This window comes from Pseudorca crassidens, chromosome 3 (genome assembly GCF_039906515.1).
Source record: "Pseudorca crassidens isolate mPseCra1 chromosome 3, mPseCra1.hap1, whole genome shotgun sequence".
NCBI classification, from domain to species: domain Eukaryota; kingdom Metazoa; phylum Chordata; class Mammalia; order Artiodactyla; family Delphinidae; genus Pseudorca; species Pseudorca crassidens.
The window spans coordinates 116552224-116574703 of NC_090298.1; the positions used below are offsets into that span (position 1 = coordinate 116552224).

Below are 22480 nucleotides of genomic sequence, written 5' to 3' on the forward strand. Positions count from 1 at the left end.
ATGAAGGCTCAGTGAGGAGACCACCTTCCCCACTCACAAAAAAAGTGCGTAACTCAGGATGGGTCTCATCTGGGATCACATTGCTTTTTACAGAAGTGTCTGTAGTTTTATCACATGTGAAAGCTTGTTTGCAGTAGATTTGATTATCTTGGTGGGCAGTGGTTACAAAGGAATGTCAGTGTATGGGTTCCCATTGCTTCTTTTTTGTTTTTAATTGAAGTATAATTGGTTTACAGTGTTGTATTAGTTTCAGGTGTACAGCAAAGTGATTCAGTTTCATATGTATATATATGTATATATGTGTGTGTGTGTGTGTATAGATAGATAGATAGATAGATTCTTTTCCCTTATAGGTTATTACAAAATATTGAGTATAGTTCCCCGTGCTATACAGTAGGTCCTTGTTGGTTATCTATTTTATATATAGTAGTGTGTATATGTTAATTGCTTTGCTTCTTTTTTTTCTTAATGTATTAATTTTATTTATTTATTTTTGGCTGTGTTGGGTCTTCGTTGCTGCGCACGGGCTTTCTCTAGTTGTGGTGAGCAGGGGCTACTCTTCGTTGAGGTGCACAGGCTTCTCATTACAGTAGCTTCTCTCGTTGCGGAGCACGGGCTCTAGGCGCACGCGGGCTTCAGTAGTTGTGGCTTGCGGGCTCTAGAGTGCAGGCTCAGTAGTTGTGGCGCACGGGCTTAGTTGCTCCACGGCATGTGGGATCTTCCCAGACCAGGGCTCGAACCTGTGTCCCCTGCATTGGCAGGCAGATTCTTAACCACTGCGCCACCAGGGAAGCCCCTGCTTTGCTTCTTAACAAAATGGAGTGCTTGATCAAGTTATAGTTGGAACAGTCTCTTTTGGTAAAGCTACATGATTTTGGATACTTGCATGCTCTGTTACTGGCCAGTGGTCAAAGGTAGTGTTGTCCTGCTAGTTTGTAATATAAAGATTTGGAAAGAGGACTCTTGGGGTGGGAGCAGCAGGGAGGTCTTTAGAGAGAAGGATGTGGTGGTCAGAGAGGGGGGCCCATGTTCTCTGCACTGACCTAGAAATTGAGGCATTCCTTTTCTACTTCCAACAGCTACAGTATTCCACTTTTCTAGTCATTCCTCTTTGCCTCAACAAGTAATTTGGAGCCCTAGGTAGGTTGTCAGGAGAAATGAATTATTTCTAAACTACAGTTGGAATGCCTGTAAACCGCCCCTTGTCTGCAATTAGAGTGAAACTGTGGCTTTTGTCTTAGTCTGCTGTACCATACCCATTAACAACCAGTGGCTAGGTTTTAATAGAAGAACTTTCTTCAGTTCCTAGATCTTCTGAATTATGAACACATCTTTCCTTCCTTCCTACTCAGGAATAGCATCTTTATTACCCCTGCAGAAAATTGTCATTCATGTTAGGAAGCCATCTCCATTTCATTCCCTTTGTGAAATAGTCTTTATTTCACGTGATGGGTTATTCTGGTGATTGTGATGGTAGAGAAAGCAGATTTTTTTTTTCCCATTTAAGCAAAGCACAAATGCTGACTCAACGTAATATCACGTAAAACTTTTTCTCTTATGTTTATAACTCAACAGATTGGTAAATCCAGAGGAACAGTTATAATCACTATATGGGACATACTGTATTAGTATATCAAAAGTTTATTCCAACCCATTTCTTCTTTTATATTCTAAAACATCTTCATTATGTTTGATGAGATAGATCCACAAGAAGATGGAGGTACCTAAGGCCAGTCCGGCTTTCAGCCAGTCAGGTTTGTCATCTGGTAGCTCCCAAATGTAGAACTTAGAGCGTGCTAAAAAGCCATTCAGGATCCTGGCCGGGGCCAGCAGCCTGGAGAGGGTGGAGAAAACAGACTTTTAATATGAGAATAACTATGAAGGTAGCAAACTATCAGAATATACATTCATATCCATCCAGGAAGAGAAAATAGACTTCCTTTGGGACACTTCTGGAGCCTGTTTCCTGTTTCATCATTCCTTTGTTGTGCATGTGCTTAGATGAAAAGTGGCTCTGAGTTCTCTGTACCAAACAAAAGGCTTCCTTAAAAGCCTTTTCCTAACCTTAGCCCCAGCTGGTATAAGTGGTTGGTATTCAGGCACCTCTGAATATTTCCAGGGATATTCAGAGGTGCCTGAATACAATTCCTGGGATGGGCTTAGAAATAATGAAAACCGGCCATGGGATCACCTTCTCAGGGTGATCCCGAAACACATACATTCCCCCATTGTTGCCATATTTTACCCTAGTCAATGTAAGTGGCAAAGCTCAAAGCTTGGGACTGACTGTAAAGCCTTTAAGGCCTTTGGTCTCAGTGGCTCAATGTGTGACACAGTCACCAGCCAGCTTTGCCCTTTCTCAGTGCCTGCTCCTGGGCTGATTGAAGAAGAGGCAGAGTCAGACGTTTTTGTGACAATTGATTACTTTTCATCTTTGAATTTTTTGTGGAGCTGCACCTTAACTGGAGGCAAACTGTAGCCTGCCTCTTATCGGATGAAGAACTATATGAATGTCTTAGCACCAGGATAGCACTTAATAGTTTTCAATTGAGTGGGGGTTTTGTTTGCTTTTAATCTCCTGTGTGAGTTGTTATTAATAGAATGGCCTTTTCCAGGGCTGGGGTTCCTGATAACCCTACAGTGTATATACACTGAAAGCAAATGGTTGATCACCTTTGGAAAGGCCAAGAAGTTACTGAGTGCCCAGGCCTCTGGTGACTGATGTCCAGAGAAGAGCAGCACCAGCCTCAGTCAGTGTGCCATGTTCCTTTTCAGACTTCTAAGGATACGAGGGGCGACAGCAGCCATTTTCCCAGGAACCTCGCTCCTTGCCCTGAGCCACTTGTTCTCCTGTTTGAATTTCTTCCTAAGTACTTAAAAATCTTGACTCTTAAAGGGTACTCCCCTACCCTAAATTGTAGGGCCTCTATAGAGGACGAGAGTGAGTAGGAAGGGTTTGGCCAGCTTTCTCACCTTTGACGTTTTCCATAGGAAGTGAGTAGCTTTGAAAGCTCTAAAACTGCTACTTAGGCCTTCTGACCTGGAGGTTTCTAGAAACAGTACACAAGTACAACCTGACATTTGGGCTCCAGAGCCAGCTCAGGGGTGAGAGATGTTCCATGCTTGAGGTAGTTGGCAAATCTAGGCTACCTACCTGACGGGCTTCTGGAGCTTCCCCCAGCTAATTAAGGGGCAATACTGGTTAGGTCCTTCTGGGCAGTCTCCCCCCACCTCCATTCCACATCTCTGCCATCTTTGAAAGGTGTGGCTGCTTGCAGGGTGTTGCAGTAAAAGTTGAGGGGAGCTGGCCTTGTTTCAGAGGCACCCAGGACTTCCAGTCACCTGCTGCAGTGTAACAGAAGGAACCAGGGGAACAAAGGCTTTCTCAGACCTGCCAGAGAAGTTGAGCTTTTTCAAAGGATGGTTCCAGATCATCTAAGCCTGGCCTTCCTTTGGAGGGGACAAAGAGAAGGCATAAGACAAGGGGTAAAGGGGAGGTTCTGCTGCATTGCAATAGGTTATGGGGCAGGCACTGTTCCCATGAGTGTGGGGTTTTAACCTCTAAGCTGGAGAGAAAGGACACTTGAAGTTTTGGACGTAAATTTTGGGAAGAGGGGCAGAATTCCTTTGTGATTTCTCCTCTGACACACTGTGTCCCTGGGTTCCTCCCTGCTAATCCTGCCCCCTGCCACCTTCTGACTTAAGTGACAGTTGGGTAGGCTTAAGTTTCTATGCCCACAGATGGAGGAGGTGACTGAAGTGCATTTGCTTGGGTAGGGAGCGAGCTGGTATCTGAGTGGATGCTAGTGCCTGAGTTGCCAGCAGAGGGCAGTGGTGACCTATAGCTGTAACAACCATGAGGTAGGTGGTCAGTAAATCGGCTTGGACAGAACCTGGGAGGAGCTTTGGTTGGGGTGGGGAGGCCTGTTTGGGTTTGGCTTTGTTTACTGTTTATCCAGAACTGGATGGCCCAGTGTCTAGCTCATTATGCTCCATCATAGCCTTAATCACAATGAGGGAACAGATTAGTATTCTAGCCCAAGGCCTGCCAGAAGTGTCAAGCCACCAGCTCCCCATTCCCCTCACCATTGGTATAGTAGCCATATGCCTGTGTGTGGACAGGTTCGTAGGGACCAGGCCAGGGCTTTGCCCACCTAACTGCAGGTTGCATGGGGACAAAGGCCTGTCTGTTGCTTCATGTGAACAAGGGGATTTCATATTTCTGGCACTTCTCTGTCTGGTGCCCACTGTTACCTTTCCCCAAAGGCAGGCAGTCTCCCTGACTCTAGCCAACTAGCCCTGTCTCCTTTGCCTGCCTACCTACTCTGGGCAACCAGGACATGACTTTTCATACCTGAGGGGTGGAGGGCTGGGGACAGGAGGAACAGAGCTGGGGGCTGGTGATAGGGCCTGGGAGATGTTCTTCCCTTGTCCTTTTCAATCTTATCTTGTGTGTTGGGGCCCTAGACTCCCCAGTCTTCCAGCCCAACAGCTGTGAGCCTCCAGGGCCACTACCCGGAAGCCTGCTGCCTCTTCTTGGGGAATTCTTTGAAATTCCAGGCTCGGCCATCTGGGTATGCAAATATCTCCAGATTTGCTGAGCCCTCCAAGTGGCTGCACCCCAGGCAGAGCTGTGAGAATTAACTGCCACTACCCCCAGATGGGGAAAACTGCCTGGGGGCTGTTGGTGCATGGAACCTGCGCTTTCACCTGCTGAGAGACGCTTTAAGAGTGGGAGAGAGAGGAGTCCTGGGAGCTCCCTAGGTCCTGCTCTAGTTACTAACTGTATAAGGGATTTTGCATCCAAAGGGTGAGTTGGGAGACCCTTGGGGGCCCTTCCTGGAGTGTGAATCTCTGAGCATAAGAAAGTTCCTGGAATATGGAGGGAAGCCTCGGGTCTAGCGTGGCTAGAAGGGTGGGGGCTATCTGCAGGGAAAGCTTCTGGCTTCCTACCTTGCCAGATCCAGGCAGTAGAGCTGGCTTAGGCAGCCCAGAGTAGGCCCAGCAGTCTGGCCCCCAGAATGCCTTGCTTTCTCCCAGGCCTCCCCCTGGGGCTGGTTATCTGGCTGTAGCAGGAGGAATGTGTGCTTTGAGTGGGAAGGGTGGGGGGGCAGGGTCAGGGCGGAAACCTGGGAATGTGGACTCCCTGCCTGTCCCTGTCCCTGTTGGAGGGAGGGAGCCATGGAGAATGTGGCTGACAGGCCCCAGGCGTGGGAGAGTGTAGGCCTGCTTGTATGTGTGAGTATATGCGGGAGGGGGCTGCCCATGTGTGTAGGAACGTGTGAGAGAATTGTGAGCATGGACATTCCTTAGTGTTTATGCATATGGGTGTGAGCCTAAACTGTGTAGCCTTTGAGGAACAGAAGTCGAATCTGTATTTGAATCACAGGCCCATGACTTTTCAGTTGTATATTCTTGAGCAACTAATTTCTCTCTCCTTTGCTTGGTTTTCTCATCTGGAAAATGGGCACTTGGCCCAGCCTGGCCCATAGGCAATGCTTGGTGGAAAATGGCCTTATCAAATTAAAGGGTTGCGGCTGTGGGTGCTTATGGATTCAGGGTAGTAGGCGTGGGTAGTTGGACATTTTTGCTGGACTCTTATACAAGCCAGATGATTTTGAGCAGGACCAGCTCCTGGGACACCCAGGGACTTGGGGCAGGCTGTCTGGGCCCCTTTGGGGCCTATGCCTTTCATACCCACTTGGCAAGGCCTGCAAGAATGTGCCTAGGGCTTCCCTGGTGGCACAGTGGTTGAGAGTCTGCCTGCCGATGCAGGGGACGTGGGTTCGTGCCCCAGTCCGGTAAGATCTCCGCGGCTGGGCCCGTGAGCCATGGCCGCTGAGCCTGGGCCTCCGGAGCCGGTGCTCCGCAATGGGAGAGGCCGCAACAGTGAGAGGCCCGCGTACCGCAAAAAAAAAAAAAAAAAAAAGAATGTGCCTAAAAACAGAATGGGTAGGCATTTAGATGGTGGACATGCCTGGCCAGCCTGTGTGCCCCTGCATAGGGTTTGTGTCCCTCTGTTTCTCTTGGGGGACAAAAGGGGAGCTCAGATACCCTTTCTGGTGAATAAAAGCCTGGAAGGGGATGCTGGGAAGAGCTGCCTCCAGCCATCTGGGAGTGGGGATGTTGTGGAAGGAGGCCAGACCTCCCCCAGCTGTTTCCCCGCCCTACCTGAAGGGTGAGAGTAAGGGATGAGACGTGGGTGATTGTAGCACTGCCCACAGCCCAGAATCATTGCTTTCCCCCATTCTAGAGCACAGGCCACCTAGTGGTTCTATGCTCTCTTAAAGAGTGCCTGTGTGTGTGTGCATGAGGTCTCGAAGGGGGGCAGCCGTTGGAATCTTGGATCAACAGGCAGGATTTGGGATCCAGGCACAGAGAGGCTGGGGAATTAGGCAGTGTTAAACAGCCAGGCAAAATTAGGGAATGTTTGAAGTCTTTCCGGGTGGCACATTTAGGGGGAGCTCCCTGGCTGCAAGGGATTCCTGGAAGCCCCTGGGAGGTCCCAGGCCTTAACTGGAGGAAATAAGGGCTACAGCCCAGCTGACCCTACAACTGGAAGCACAGGAGTGGCCTGTAAGGGTGTGTTGAAGGAATGAGGGATCTTGGCCTTGTTCCTACACACATGTACCACTGGGAAATGGTGGTGCTGAGGGGTGGGGTGGATTTCTGAGATCAGGGGCCAGCCCTCTTTCCTGCTTTAGATTTGGAAAAGGGAACGCTCTGGAACTGATGCCTTGGTTTCTGTACAAAAAATGGCGGAATGGAGAGAGAGACTGATTAGGGATGGTCCTTAAGGAGCTTGCGTGGGAGGTTCTGGACCTTGTTTTAACTGAGAGAGCAGATCACTGCTGGGTGGGCGGTGCTTTGTGTTCTACAGCCTTGTGAGAGTGGCAGGAAATGGGGCCAGTAGCTATGTACTAGTTGAGTTGCACCTGATGAGAGATTGGGGGTGGTTTCCCCACGGAAGTCCCAAAGTGTGTGTGGCCAGTGTGGCAGTGTACTAGGGGAATTGATATGTATGGCCACTGTGTGAGTGAGTGCAGCAGTGTGAGTGGTTTGTGACACTTGAATTGTGTTTCCCAGGTGTGTGTAATGGCTGAACTAATTTTGTTGTTGGGATGAATCAGGTTCCTGGACAGGAATGGACCTATCTGGAGAGAGTGATGCTATTAAGTAGTTACAATCATATTGATATGACTTAACTAGTGTACAGACATTAAAAATGATCCCACTACCCTCTGTGTTTTGAGTGCTTACCATGTGCTTGGCCCTGTGCTAAGTGCCTAACCTGCAGTAACTCATTTGGTTCCGTCAGAACCCTGAGAGTTAATGCTGGTTTGCCTGTGCCACAATGTTTATTGTGCCATGTTATATTCTCGTTGGCAGATGTGATACAGCTGCACCTCTGTCTTACTTGCTGAAGTGCAACTTGTGGCAGTGTGGGGTCCTGTTGTATGCTTGGACTCTCTGTCCTGTTTTGTGTTGCCAATATGGGGCTCCACTGTGTTGTTCCATAGTTTAAGACCCAATTTGACAATGTTTTTTGAGGTGATGGTGATGGTGTATAATTTGGCTGTGTGACTTTTTTGCTTTGTTGTGCAGCCAGAGTATGTAACTCCCTTCTGTCCTGTAGTTGAGACCAGCTAGTAGAATGTATGGCTTATTTTGTATTTTGGTGATGTGGGTGTCTAGTGTAGGGTCATCGGTTGTGGTGGTGTGAACTGGTTGTGTGACAGCGTGACTGGCTGCATTGTTAGGTGTCTGTGACCCTATTGTGTGTGTCCGGGGGAACCATTTGTTTGACCCCTTGACCCTCCTGTCCTAACTTGTGTCAGAGACTGTTGTAGTATGCTGTAACTCCGTGAGGTGAGTGTGCTTCCATGGTGGGGGCAGTGGCCCATAGTGGCCCATCCCTGTACAGATTGTGTGTCCGTGTCACCCCATGTGCCGCTGTGCCCCTTTTCGGGTCTGTGTGTTGTCTGACCTCAGCCGCGTATGCCAGCACCACTGCCCCTCCCCCGCGCCGCCCGCCCGCGCCGTGCAGCGATCGATCGCCATTGATTGTCCCTGACGAGCTGCTCCACTTTCCAGCCAATGTCAGGAGGGGGGATCTCCGCCGCCCTGGCGGTGTCATTTCCACACACTCCCTGGGCTGCCGCCAGCGCGGGCGCCACTAAGAGCCGGCCTGGATCGCCCAGAGCGCGGACCGGACCGCCCACGCCAGGACGCCCGACGGAGAGGCCAGATCCCCGCCTGCCCGGCCTGCGGCCCTGCACCCAGACCTTCCTCCCTGGGTGGGTGGATGCTTGTCGCTCCACTAGTTTGAGCTGGCCCCGGGGAGGGTGGGGGCATGGTCGGTGCGCCTGTGCGCTCGGGTGGGGGCGTGGGGGGCTGTTTCCGGCGGGGCGGAGGCGCCTGCGGGCCAGCTTTGCCGTGGCCCAAACAGATGCTAATGATTTTCCGGGAGGCGCCGGTTATCTCTGGCCCCAGCCAGCCAGTGCTCGGGCTTGAGCCGGGCATAGACACCTCCCCACCCTCCTCCTCACCCATATGAGCCTCGCCAAATGACCACCTGGCCCCGAGTGGACAGTGGGGGTCGCAGGCTCCCTGGGGTGCCCCCAGAACTCTGGCTGCAAGGGAATGTTTGCTCCTGTCCACCCAAGACGCAGCTGCATTCTCCTCTGAACCCTTCCCAAAGCAACCCCCCCATCTGAACCGGGGAAACTGAGGCTCAGAAAAGCCCAACCCAAGGTCATGCTGACCCACCACCTGCTGGGCTGAGTGGATCACAGCCTCTCAAGGCCACTGTGTCGGGGACTCAGCCTTCCTGGTCCCCCTTTGCCCAGGGGCCAGAGCCAGTTTCCAGGCTCCCCGGTGGAAGTGCTGACGTGGCTTCGGGCAGCTGTTTGGGGCCGGGAAGCGGGGCAGATGTCACAGAGCCCAGGGGAGGAGGCGGCTCCATGGGGAGGGCGGGCAGGGCCTCTTGCCTGGCGAGACACGCCTCCTCCCCCTAGGCCTGGCATTGTCTGGGACTGGGGCATAGCTGCTGCCCAGGCTGACCCGCCTCCAATTCTAGTCCCAGCTCCTCTGTGTGCCTGCTGACAAGTGCTGTAACCTCTCTGGTTCTCTTCCTCCCTTGTGGAGGAATATAACAGCACCTGCTTTGGATGAGTGTGAGCCTCAGATGAAAGCAGAGGTGTGCAAAGCCCCCAATCCAGTGCTGGACATACTGTTCCTGCTCAACATGTATTAGCAATTATTATTATTGTCTTTGCAAGTGGGAATTTGGTGTGTCCAGGAGCAAAACTGAGTCCTGAGAGTGCCAGCTGGCTTCAGAGGTCATTCCAGCCAGCCTCCTGCCTTGGTGCCCCGGCCCTCTGCATTTCTCATGCCTGTCTAGCTTTGTTTCTTCTCCCTAAAGTGTCAGCTCCCCTCAGCTCTGCCTGCTGCCAAGCTGCCCCCACCCCCTCTTATCGGTGTAGTTCCCTCCTATCTGGCCGCCACATTGGGTCCCTCGAGCAGCACAGCCCCCTGGGAACAGCAATCGATGGGGCGGAACAGCCTCCCTGACAGATGGACCCATGGAGGCTGGGCTGCTTCAGCAGAGCTCCCTAGGAAACCAGAGACAAGAGCCGAGCCACCATGGCTGCCTCCTAAATAGAAATGGGAGGAGGCAGAGAGATGAGGAGGAGGCCAGAGCTTCCAGCCAGCCCCATGCTGGGCCAACCCTCTGGGGATGGGTCTGGTGGGGCAGGGCAACCCCTATACTTTTCCACAGATCCTCTTGAGGGGAGGGCTCTGTAGGGCTCGCTTGGTAGGTAGGATATGTCTGAATTCCCATCATGGGCAGGTGAAGTGTTGCCGTCCCCATCCCCCCATGGGCACTTTTTCTAACAAGCCCAGAGGCTGGTGGGTGGGTGGGCAGGCAGGCGGCTTACCACATTCCTCAGGCTATAAGGGGCCTTTGAAGCCAGAATGGCAGGAGGACCTTCTCTGCCTGTTGGGGGTGGGAAATGATGAGCCTCGGCCCCTGTGAGTGTTGTGTGGAGAATACCTCCTATCTCCTACCAGGCTCCCAGATTAGTCAAGGACTTCTTCCAAGGGTTTCTCAACCTCAGCACTATTAACATTTTGGGCCATTTAATTCTTTGTCCTGTGCATTGTAAGATGCTTAGCAGCAGTTGTGACAACCAAAAACGTCTCCAGATATTGCCGAATGCCCCCTGGGAGGCAAAATCAGCTCTAGTTGAGAATCACTGGTCTAACCTCAGGACCAGCCCCCTGGGTTGGAAGGGGTGGCTAGGACCCCATGGGGATGCCATATATCCTCTTCAGTAGTGGAAAGGGAGGTTTCCAAAAAGGCTCTGTCCCCAGCTGTCTCAGGCCCAGGAGGGTGGGAGACACTCTCCCCCCTCCCCATGGCCCCTGCTAGGTTGGAGGGAACCATGCTTGCCTGAGATGGCAGAGCATTTGGCGTCACTGCTCAGCTGCACCAGGCTTGGTGCCAACACCTTACTGCTGAGACTACATAGCATGGGGGCGGGGGAGCGGGGGCGTTCATGGGGGTACTCAGGCTGCCTGTGCGACCTTCTGTCCAGCCAGCTTGAGATGAGGGGAGCCAACATGGATGATCAGCCTCCTGCCTTCCCTTGGTGCCCTGGCAATGTCTCTGCTGCCTCCCTCTAGGCCAGTGTTGGGTTGGGAGTAGGTCTGGCAGGACTGAGAGCCAGTGGGGGCTACTGCCTGGAGCAGGATTGTGGACACAAGTCCAGCGGGCCCAGCCAGCTGACAGCTGGGCCACCTGAATGCCGAGCTCTCCCCTTGAGGAAGGGGAGGAAAGAAGACACTGTGGGTGGCTAAGTGCTACCTGAGTCCCCCCCCCCCCAGAAGCCCTTGAGCCTGAGGACTGGGGGAGGGAGCTCCCTCTGGAGTCATCTCCCTCTTCCTGCTCAAGCAGGCAGGCAGGCATTGAGGTAAGGGAAAGTTTTCTAGAGCATAGTGTCACTGCTGGGAAGTCCCTACTTAAGTCTAACCTACTTCCTTTCTTCCTGTAGCATCTGCCCTCTCCTGGGCTGTGTGGTTCTCTGGCCAGGGTGTGCCCTTATTCCTGGGGAAGAGAACCCCATGGGGGAATTTTCAGTCAAAATAAAGGTCAGGTCCTTGTGTGGGTAGAGGGATGAGGGTGCCTAACTGGGCTCAGCTAGGGGATGGAGAAGAGCACTGGTGCCAGTTGACAGACCAGGGCCTACAGAGATCAGGGTTTCCCCAAGACACATTGAACCCAGCACCAGCCTAGGGGGTCCTAGGGTGGGGAGGAGGAAGTGGCCGGGAGGTGGGCAATGGCTTTGTAACCAGAGATGGGCCAAGCGGTATGAGGCAGCAGCTTGGAGCTGGAGTTTAAAATAGCGCCTCGGCCTGGCCAGGATCGGGTTCGGGTCACCCACAAGGCAGTGTGGCCACGACCATCCAGCTCGGGTTTCTTGCCACCCTTGATGATTTAATGGAGGAGGGGGCTACCCAGGCAGATGGGCCTAAGAAAGGGGGTCCAGGCACTGCCACTTACAGTCCCCTGAGCAGGCTCTTGCCTGTCTCCTTTCTCCTCCACACCCACCCCCACGGGACAGATTGCCCCAGCTGCATCCTGATGCCCTCCCTCCTCTTCAGTAAATATTTGACACCAACTGAGGACCAGGTACTTGACAGAGCATGGAGATGAGTAAGGCCTTGACCTTGTCTAAAGCCCAGGAGTTTTGGTCCCCAGGAGTGCACAGAAGGGGGAAGGTGATAAGTATTCAGCAGAGACCCTCCACTGATGTCCTAGCCTCAATCCTGAAAGTCCTAGGCATTGGGAAAGCAAGAGGCAGAAAGACCCCCACAGGCTGCAAGAGAGGAGGGTTAGACCTCAAATAAGCCTTCCAGTGAAGAAATGGATTATGGCTACAGTGGAGAGGGGAGAATGTCTTCTCAAAAGCTAGTGATCATCCTTGAAAATTCCCCAGGGTAGTCCACTACCCCAGTGTTCCCTGGCCTGCCCCTCCCCCAAGGCAAAGCCCTCAGACATAGATCTGAGAGCACATTCTGGTCTTTCTCTGTCCAAGTAGTGATCACTTCCTCAGGCTGACCCAAGCAATAGGGCAAGGGGCGAGGGGATATGGGGGTGGGGGGGTCCCCTCTTTAGTTTTTTGAGGGAAGTAGCTCTAGCTCTGCCACGTCCCATTTTGCTGATAGAAAGTGGGAAAAAGCTACTTCAATCAATAAAAAGTTCTAACCATAATCCCTTCTGCTCCACTCTCCCTTGCCAGAGAGTCTCTGGGCCCCTAGGGGCAGTAACAACCTCTGGGCAGTGGCCCTTGAGGCCTGGCAGGTAGGGTTTCTCCCCACTTTGCCCTCCTTCCCCAGCCATGAGTCCAAGGAGGTGACCCAGCAGGCCAAGCCAGCTCAAGGCCAGATCTCTCTCTAACTGGAGCAATGGCCATCTCTCCTGATGGAGCCCACATATATCTAAAAAAGCGTCTTGTATATCTTAATGATTTCTCAACAGCCCCTGATTGAAGCATGCTCAATTTAGCTGTGCCGTAAGTAACTTTTTATATTTCCTCGGGGAATCATTTCATTTATGAATCTTTTCTGAATCTGCAATCTCGATTAAAAGTTGATTTTTTTTTTTTTTGATCTCTGTCTCCTCGGCTTCTGAGATGCCTCCCTAGCGAAAAGGGTGGTAGCACCATCAGTCCTCCCTCCTTAGCCTGTCTGGGTCAGGGGAGTTCTTCCTGAGGTGTGGGGGGAGCAGCAGCCAAGCCTCCTCTGTGGTAGCACCTGGGGCTGCGTGACCTGAGGGGGAGCTGCCCTGGAGGAGGGGCTTACAGAGAGGTTGGGGGCATTGGCAGTCTCCTGCCCACATACCCTCCCCTACCTGCCTCATATCAGCCCCGCTACAACCAGTGTTACACTGGGGGGATTGTTCCGCCCATTCTGGCTTTAGGGTGTCTCCTCACCTGTAGTTTAGGAATTTAAGAAGGAGACAGAGAACCCTTCAAGGGTTCAGCTTGAGAGCACACAACGGGTTCAAATCCTGGCCCTGCTCCTGTACAGCTGCCACAGCCTAGGTAAGTCACCTCTCCTCTCAGAGCCTCAGTTTCCTTATTTGCAAAATGAGAATGTGATTGCTAAACAGATTACCAAGGAGGTAAAGGGTTTAGCACAATATCTTCAGAAAGGCAGCCTTTATTATTTCCCTTGGGGGACCCCAGCACCAGGAAGCAGGGTTGGAACAATGCTGAGGGTCCTATCCCAATTCTGAACAGTATCTAATTCTTTTCCTCAACCCATTCATTATCTAGTCCTGGTGATACCCCTTGAGGGTGAAGTGGGTGGGACTGGCATAGTTATCTCTCTGAGGATAAGGGTCTGGTGGGGTTGGGACTTGCCCAGGGGCTGCCCCAGGAGGCCCACCAAGAGCTCCTGACTCTCTCCTAAGAGGCAAAGGTCAGGGCTACAGTAGGAAGGCTGGAGGGCAAACTAGGGTGAGAAGCTCTGAACTTAAGAGAGACGGGCCTTCCCCAAAGACACCGTCCCCATCTCCCCCCAACACCTCCCTCCAGATAGTCGGGGGAGGGATTTGTCCAGGTGCTGCGACCTCTGGCTCTGACCTCTAACCTCTGACTCTGGCCTCCGGGGGGGCTGGTGGGCTCTCTAAGTGTCAGAGTCGCAACTGGGGGTGGGGCTGAGGGGACCCGGCAGCAGAGGCTGCTCTGGGAGTTAACGATTTACGAGGGGCCCCTTCCTGAGGCCTCCCTCCTCACAGGCCCAGCAAGGCAAGCAACCCGTGACTGCCCAGGTGGCTAGACACAGAACCAGTCCCGCCAGTTCAAAGAGCAGTTCATCCTGGGCCTACCCCCAGGCAACTGCCTGAGTACCCCATTCTCTGGAAGAGGAAGGCAAAGTAGGGGTTGGTAGGTAGGGTGTGGTCTGAGGAGGGAGGCTGGGTCCTGTTTTCCAAAGTCTCAGTGTGAGGGACATTTAAGACCCTGCTTTGCCTTCTGGAGTCACATCTGTGAGGGGAGGCCTAGCCCCACCTCTCCACCTCCAGCAACTTTTCTCCATATCACCCCACCCTAGCCTGCATGTCTTGGGTAGAGCACTTTCTGGCCAGGCTTCTGGATGCCCAGGGCACACCACCACCGGCCCTCCCTCTTTGGGCCTGGTTTGTGGCCTCCAGGTTTGGGACGCTGTGTCCTCCCCTCCCCCAAGGCCCCTTTCTGTTACCTTGCGGCCCCTCCCTCTTCTTGACCCTGAGGCCATGGAGCCACAGCTTTGGCCTCTGGGAGCACACAGTCCCACTTCCTGTTGGAGAGACAGTTGAACCATGACTGTGCCTAGTGAAGTCAAGAGTTACTGTCAGGGGACTTCCTGGTGGCGCAGTGGTTAAGAATCCGCCTGCCAACGCAGGGGACATGGGTTTGATACCTGGCCCTGGAAGATCCCACGTGCCACGGAGCAACTAAGTATGTGCATCACAACTACTGAGCCTGCGTGCCTAGAGCCCGTGCTCTGCAACAAGAGAAGCCACTGCAATGAGAAGCCCGCGCGCCGCAACGAAGAGTAGCCCCCGCTCCCTGCAACAGAAAGCCCAAAGCCTGAGTGCAGCAATGAAGACCCAACACAGCCAGGGAGAGAGGGAGGGAGGGAGGGAGGGAGAGAGGGAGGAAAGAAGGAAGATCTTAAGAAAAAAAGAGTTACTGTCAGGAGCATGACGCCCCCAACTGTCCCCACTCCCCTTCCCTTACCACATAAGGGCTGAGTTCCCTGGGCGTGGCAGAGCATGGGGCTACTTCTGGTGGTCTAGCACATGTGTAGCTGTGTGCTGGGGTGCAAGCGGAAATACAAAGTGTGAGTGTATGTGTTGGCCTGGTCTCTGCTCCCTCCCAGCCTCACCCCAGAGTCATTTTATTCTGGGACTGGAGTCCCCCTTCTGCCCGCCTCCCTTCCCCACTGTTTACACAGCTCAGGGCCAGGCTGGGCCACCAAACTGACTTCTTAGGGATGGCTGGACCTTGGCCTCCTAAGAAACAGATCTAGCTTTTCTGAAATTTCCTTCTAGTTTCACGGTTCTCTTGTCCCTTCGGAGGTCATGGGGGCAGGGGTGGGGCCGAAGGGCCAGTGGTATGTGAGGGCTTAGACCCCAGAGGCGTGGGCCCATGTCTAGGCAGTCAAGCTTCCCTCTTCCCCTGCCCATGTTTGCACCCCCAGCCCTGCTCTGGAATTTTGGCCAAGGTCACAGTCCAGTGTGACCCCACTGAGCATTATCCTGCACCCTGCCCTGAGGCAGGGCTCCAAATGCCCTGGCTCTCATTTTCTGTGATACAGATGCGGGAACTGGGGCCTCAGGAGAGGCATAGGCCAAGCTCTGGGTTGGCCATCTTTATTGGAGACTAACTCCCACACTCCTCTCCATGCAGCCGTTCCCAGTCACTGGATGTTTAATCAATGACTGACATTAGCTGATAGATGGTAGTCATGGAAGAGGTAGATCCCCCACACAAGGCATGGGTTTAAATCTTGGTTTTGCTACTTTGTAACATTAAGCAGTTGTCTTGAATACCAGGATTAAATAAGCATATTCACAGAAAGCAATTAGTGTGGTGCCAGACACATAGTAAGTGCTCAGAAAACTGTTGGCTACAATCCTTACTACTGGTACGTACTTAGTGCCAGGCTTCAGGCCCAGAGCAGGTAGGAGACTCTCCCTTACCCTCAACAAATTTTCGTGGGTGCTAGTAGTGAGGGGACAGGGAGACAATGAGCAAATAAAAGCTATTTCTGTGCAGTGTGGTCACTGTGGCCATAGGAGGGGACAGATGAGGGCCCCCAAAGCCAGGCCGCAGAGTACAATTGTTCAGTGCATGCACTGCAAAAAAGACACCTGGCCAAGGGGTCTAGGAAGACTGGAAGACAGTGTATGACCTGCTGCCACATGGGGGTACCTATATCTGCCAAAAAGTGGTAGCTTTTTCTAATTTGCACAAAGGCTAGTGCTGGCTCTGTAGATATAAGCCAAACTGAGGTGGGGAGTAGAAGTCAAAGAAGGTTCCCAGTGGAGTGATACATGCTCTTGGGCTTCAGTGAGGACTTCAGGAGGTGAGCTTGATTAAGGCCCTTCTGGGCAGAGGGAACAGTGCATGCAAAGCCACAGATACTTGAAGGGAAGTTTTGGGGTGTCTGAGGGAACCACCAGTGTTGAGTGGTGTTGGTCAGCAGGGCTCAGGGATTGCAGGGAAGAACAGACCAGTTAGGGAAGCCAGGCCAAGTTGGGGAAGGGGCTTGAGCTGAGCCCTATGGGCTCTGATTAGTCACTACAGGATGAGGAACAGGTGAACCCCAGGCAGATCTGTGTGTGAGAAGCCTCACTAGGACAGCAAATCTCTGAAGTTAGGAAAACAACTTTGGTGCCAGTCTCATGTCAGTTTCCTCATCTGAAAAATGGGGACAATACTACTACTGGGGCTGATGTAAAGATTAAATGAGATAAGTTACCTTAACTATTTAGCTTAATGCCCTGCTCAGGGTAAGGGCTTTGTAAATGCCAGCTATGGATATTATAACCAGGACCAGGAGAGCAGGATCCAGGGTACTGGACTGACACATTCCTACCCGGAAGACAGGGTAGGTGGGTGCAGGGCCCTTCTCTCCCCGACAGGTACTGGAGACTTATGGAATTTGCTTCCTGACTGTAAGCTGATTGATTGAATAGCAATATGAAACTCCAATACTCCTTTTTGGAGGGACTGTGAACCAGGATCCCTTTACTTCTTCTTGTGGAAGGGGCCTGGGGTGGGGATAGTCTCTCCCAAGGCCAGAGACCTCCCGCCCAATCCTTCCTGGGTGTCTCCCCCTTGTCTTACTTGTTATGGTAGAGAGTTCTATGTGGATGGTTTGCACGTGGCATTTCCTGTTCATGTTGCATTTTCCATGTGGACAGTTCTGCCACTCTCCTCTCTGGTTCCTACCTGGGGTGGATAAGTGAGGATCTGGGTCTCCCTCCACTTCTTAATTTCCAGGAAAAGGGGAAGACTCCAAGATCCACTCTCTAAACTAGGCCAGGCATATACCAACACCCGTTCCCTGAGAAAGTCACCATTGGTATCACCTGACTCATCTCCATTGCAGCCTGCAGCCCCCTGGGCTTTGCCCTCCTGAGATGGGGAGGGGACAGAGGTCTTGGGGAAAAAAGTGGGTAATTAATAGTAATTCCCTAAGGTGGAGCTACTATCACCCCCACCCCCCATGGATTTCAGCATGAAGCTTTTTCCAGGTATGCAGGGCCTGATTCTGCACTCACCCTAGGCTTCAGAAGCCCTGAGGACTGAGTTTCATTTCTTGGGTCCTAATCCTCTGAGGCCTGCTGCTGACTCCTGGGCAACAGGTCCCACCTCACAGTTTGGGCCTCAGCTTCCCCAGAAAAGGTAGACAGTGGTGGGCTAAGTGTTTGCAGATCCTTGAGCATCTAGGCCTGGGACCCTGCTTCTTTTCGCCTTGTATGGTCAGTGCCTAACACCATACTGTACCTGACAGTCAGGGTGGGGCCCAGAATGTCTATCTTTAATTTAAGCAGTTTAGGGGGGATAATCTGGAGGTGTTCGTTTGTCTTAAAACTGTGTTCTCAGAGCAAGTACCTTGCTTTACTCACATGGTACGTTTGGTGTGGCTTTGAGGAAGCTTGCTGGACAGGCTAGGGAGCCATTCGTTGACACACAGTTAAAGGAGGACACTTCTCAGCTTTTGTGGAAGGGAGGGGGTGTTCAAGAGAGCGTCATTCCCTGTGGCCTGGGAGGTCAGGACAGGTAGAGAGACAACACATTCCAGATGAACTCTGCCCTCTGACACCTCCCTCACACCCCTATCCCCTGGCAGGGTCAAAGTCCCAAAGCCAAATTTAGAAGGCTTGGAGGGTGGGCACCAGCGGCTGCTCCCATGAGACCTAGGCCCCAGGCCCTCCAACACCGAGGCAGACGGCACAGAGGAGGAAACAGCGAGGTGGGAGCTAGTTTTGCTTCTTCCAGAGACTGCTCCAGTGGCTGGAGGCACCAGGTCGCCGCAGTTAACTCCCTGTTATCTGGGTCCCAATCGTTCTCAGGCTGTAATGTTTAACCCTAGGCAGACTTCGCAAACCGTCCTGCCCCTTTCCTATTAGGGTCTCTGGTCTGGGGGCTGTGTTTTCTCTGTCTCGCGGAGGCAGCACAAATCCACCCCCATGAATTCCACAGAATTGAAGAAACTTTCCACTTTGGGATTATACGAGTGAGCCTGGGGCTCGCTCTGTGGGTCCCTGAAGTGGTGAGAAGACGACATCTGCAGCTTTAGGATTAGCCCAAGCTGGGCAGATGGAGGGGGCACTGAATGACGGTGAGGATATGCGGGCCCAAATCTGTACCCGCTGGGCTTTTGTTCTCTCTTTCAACCAGTGTCTATTGAGCGTTTCTCGGTGCTAGGCACTCTTTCGGGCTCAGAGTTCACAGGCCACGGTCTCAGGGCACCACAATGTAGTCGCTTTAGCTCCAGGACTCAGGGTTTCCGTTGGGGCCAGCGTAGGTAACAAAATGTCCTTTCTTGGATCAGTTTCCTCATCTGTGTAATGGGAACAGGAACCTCCACCCCCTTTCTCCCGGGTAACTAGAGCCCACCGAGTACGGGAATGCACTCTGGGAAGGGTGCAATCTTTGAACACGCGTCTAGCTCCAAGAGTGCTCGGCTATGAGTTCTCGGCCCTACGCGCACCTGAGCTGAGGGGCGCGGCCAAACCCTTCCTACTGGTCCTTGTAGCTTCGCGGCCGGCTGGAGAGAGGGGGCAGAGAGATGGCGGATTTCCCCATAAGGTGCGTCTCCAAGCCCATGCACTCCTCACAGAACGGGAGAGGTCCTCTTATTTTTTGTAAAGTTGCAGAAAAAGAGGTGAAGACGGGGCGCGCTGGGGAGCTCAGCCTGGGCCGACCTCGTCAGAGCGCGGGGAGCTTGAGGCGCAGTGGCTGCGGCTCCGGCCTCAGAGCCTGCGGCGTCCAAGTGGCCAGAGCTGCGTCGGGAGGGAGGCGGAGGGAGGAGGGAGGGGAGCCGAGGTTGGCGGGGGGGGGGGGGGGGAGGAAGGAGGAGGGAGCGTTGAGTCCGGTCCGGGTTTTGCCGGCAGCCCCCGGGCAGCGTTCAGAGCTCCTGCCCGGGCGGGCGCGCGGCGGCGGCGGCGGTGGCAGAGGCGGCGGAGCCTGAGCGGGGATGTAGAGGCGGCAGCAGAGGCGGTGGCGGCGGCGAGAGCAGGCGCCCGAGCCGAGAGAGAAGAGCGGCCGAACCTTGTTCCCCGAAGCCGGGCCCCGCGTCCCTGCCCTGCCCAGCCCAGCGCCCAGCCATGCGCGTTGCCTGCTGAGTCCGGGCGCCTCACGCTGCGCCCTCCGCCAGCCGCTCAGCGCTACGCTTGGGGGTGATTAGTTGCTTTTTGTTGTTTTTTAATTTGGGCCGCGGGGAGGGGGAGGAGGGGCAGGTGCTGCAGGCTCCCCCCCCTCCCCGCCTCCGACCAGCCGCGGCGGCGTGACTCCGGCTCCGGACCCGGGCACGGCGGGCGGCGCGGCTGGAGCGGAGCGCACCGCGGCGGCGGTGCCCAGAGCGGAGCGCAGCTCCCCGCCCCTCCCCTCCCCCTCGGCCTCGCGGCGGCGGCGGCAGTGGCGGCTTGGACGACTCTGAGAGCCGGTAGGTGTCGGGCCACGGCCCTCCCCCGACCCCCCCCGGAGGCCGGCCCCCTCCCCTTCCCCGCCTACCTCCCTCTCCTCCCCCGGGGCCCGGTGCGCGGCCGGGGCCGGAGTTCGCTGCAAGTCTGCGGAAAGTTTGGCGGCGCGGGCTCCCCCGAAGTTCAGGTGCGGAGAGCCAGGGACGGGAAAAGAGGGGTCCGTGTTTGGGTGTGGCGGGGGGCGCCCGTAGTCTGAGCCTCGGAGCCCCGGAGGCTGGGATCCCTAGCTCCGGTGATTGCTCGATGGCCTCTTCTATACTCAAGCCTCCCCAAGCCGCAGTCAGCTCGGTCGCAGATCACTGAGTTCAGACAAAAAGAGGGGTTTTAGGGTCGGGGACGGCGGCTTGGGCGCCATGGATTGGGGTCGGGGCTCTCCCTGAGGGGTACGGTCCCCTCCCCAAGTACTCGCGCTTGAGGGCACAGGGGCGGCGGGAGCCCGTGTCCTCACCTCTCGGTGTTGGGCGGGCGCTCCGCCTGCGGGGGCGGCTGATTGGAGATCTCCGGCGCGCACTCCCCCCAACAGACCCCATTCGCAGCCCTGTGTTTTGGGGGCATTACTGCTCTAACGCCCAGGACGACGCGTGGCTGAGTCTCCCCCTCCACTTGGAGGGGGCGGTGGCCACTTCTACATTTCCCCTGAGGCTCCTCGCCCCCGTTGCCCGCGGGGTGCCTGGCGGGCTGACCAAGTTTGACCTTTTTTTTTTTTCCGTCAAAGTATCACCCCCGACCACCACTGCTCTCCGCGGCCTCTTTCTCCCTTCCTCCCTAGCCTTAGGGAGTCTTTCAGGCTGTCTCCTGAGCCCCGCGTGGCCAAGCAGCATGCAAAGCCAGGGAGGGAGAATGGGGGTGTTCCTCTAGCTGCGGAGCTGTGGGAGGCGGGTGTCCCAGGCGCCTGCTTCGTTGCTCTGGCCCCAAATTTACCCGTGAAGTTTGGCCCCGAGCCCCCTCCTCTCTTCTTCCCCAGAGCGGGGGGCCGAACCGCCGCGAGAAGAATGTGTTAATTTTCTTGCTGGGGGAAGTTGTCCTCGCCCGTAATGGGCTGCTTTCCGGCGGGGAGCGCGGGGTGCGCCTGGCTTTGTTTATTTGTAGGATCAACAGAAAGTGAGTGACCCCAGTTTTTAAATGGGGGGCCGCCTCCGGGACCTGTCAGAAGAGCTGAAGCACCCAATGAGGGAGCAAGATCGCTTTTTGGTCTCCCCCCCTTCAGGAATCGGAAGGGGTGCGCGGAGTTGGGCTGGTGACACGGGCTGCAAGGAGGAACCTTGCAGATTTGGGGGGTTCTGTAGGCACTCATCCGGGAAGACTTGCTCCCTCCTCTTGTATCCTGCGACGGGGGTCTGAAGGGTTGGCAGCCGCGCCCTACTTTGCCCCCTGGACCCTGGGTGGTCTGAGAGTCGCGTCTTCGGATAGAAGGGGCTGGGGGGGGGGTTCTGGCGAGCCAGCCTCTTGACCTCCGCCTTAGCCTGCGCCGCGGGCGCTGTTCGGAGTCCTAGGTTTTGTGGTGGGCCCGGCCCCCCCGCCTCTCCGCGTTTGCGCAGGAAGCGCTGAGGAGGGGGCGTGTACGTTGGTTCGGCCCTCGCCCCCGCCGGAGCCGCCCCAGGGCGGCCGGCAAACAGAGTCCCTTTCAAGTTTTCCGCTGGGGCCGCCTGGCGGGGGCTGCGTGCGCGGTCGCTGCGGACTTGTTTGGAGCGCTATTTGAACGCCCGGCGCCACCTCAGCTGCCCCGGCCCGCGGGGGCGGGAGGCGGGGGGGCCGGGGGATGGCTGTCCATGTAACTGAGAGCATTTAAATTAGATGTTTTTAGGGGGCGTGTTGGCCTAAGCTTGCCCTGATCCCCCTCCCGAAAGACCCTCGTACCCTAGGTGCCAACCGTCTTAGGAAACCCAGGAACCCGAAGCCTCCTCCCAAACCCCTTTTTGAGAGCGATGCGGGGAGACTGAGGCCAGCGCTACCTACTACTGCGTAGTGTTGATTTAGCAGTTTCTCTGGATGAGACTCAAGCAAGAGCTTGGGGCGGGGTGAGCGGGTAGTGGCCCGCTCTGCAGCTGTCACCCCCTTCCCAGAACGGAAATTGTCCTCTCTCCTTGGGGAGGAGGGAGAGGGGGTGATTTTTGCCCTGGGAAGGGGTGGGAACAGCTGAGGGAGGTTGGCCTCTGAGTTTTCAGTCAGCCCTGGGGGTCTCGGTAGAAGCCCACCGCTCCCACATGCCCACCTCCAATCCTGGCAGGACCTGGGGGCTCTCCCAGGGAAGCAAGAGCTAGCTTTGCACCTCCCTCTCCCATGCCACCTCCCTTTCCAAGGTGGGGGCAGAGGTTCCTCTGCAGAAGACAGACCCTTGGCTGACTGGCTGTCCGTTGGCGCCTTATTTATGTGTGTATTTGGGCCAGGCTGTTTTCCCGGCTCAGCAGGTGACCCTGGCCAGGGCCTCCTATCTCTCCCCCGACAGAGCCTGTTGACTTACCCGTGGGCCAGCGGCCTCGTCTTTATCACGTGAGGCCTGGAATGTCCACCCGGCAGGGCTGGGCTGGGTGGGGGAAGGGAAGGGGAGGGGAGGATTCTGCATCCAGGGCCCAGGCCAGCTCAAACCTGTGTTCTATGGGTTCCTACTGCGGCCCCCAACTCTTGCTGCCTCTTTCCAGCTTCTTGCCTACCTTCTACCCATTTGGCAGATGTGAAGCTCAGGCTTATGGGAGTGTGGGGGGCAGGGTTGCA

The 22480-nt window shown here is 54.7% G+C and overlaps 1 protein-coding gene and 1 long non-coding RNA gene across 5 annotated transcripts in view; one reads left to right on the forward strand and one right to left on the reverse strand.

The window, feature by feature from the left end:
* Positions 1-1420: 1420 nt before the first annotated feature.
* On the reverse strand, positions 1421-20588 carry LOC137221748 (uncharacterized). Of its 3 annotated transcripts, none has more exons than XR_010942137.1 (4): positions 20217-20588; positions 19800-20067; positions 3155-3345; positions 1421-1834 (listed from the first exon to the last, which is right to left on the reverse strand). It is a non-coding gene; the product is annotated as an uncharacterized lncRNA (long non-coding RNA). The 3 variants fall into 3 exon arrangements; XR_010942135.1 differs by lacking the exon at positions 3155-3345 and adding an exon at positions 14269-14346 and having other exon boundaries at positions 20217-20578; XR_010942136.1 differs by lacking the exon at positions 3155-3345 and having other exon boundaries at positions 20217-20521.
* Positions 19186-22480, forward strand: part of CXXC5 (CXXC finger protein 5) — a 34253-nt gene continuing 30958 nt past the window's right edge. Inside the window, exon 1 of one of the 2 annotated variants that reach the window (XM_067731924.1) lies at positions 19186-19731. The gene's annotated coding sequence lies outside the window, so the exon portion shown is untranslated. Of the gene's footprint in view, positions 19732-19794; positions 19896-22480 lie in introns of those variants that run through there. The other variant, XM_067731925.1, reaches the window with a different exon arrangement.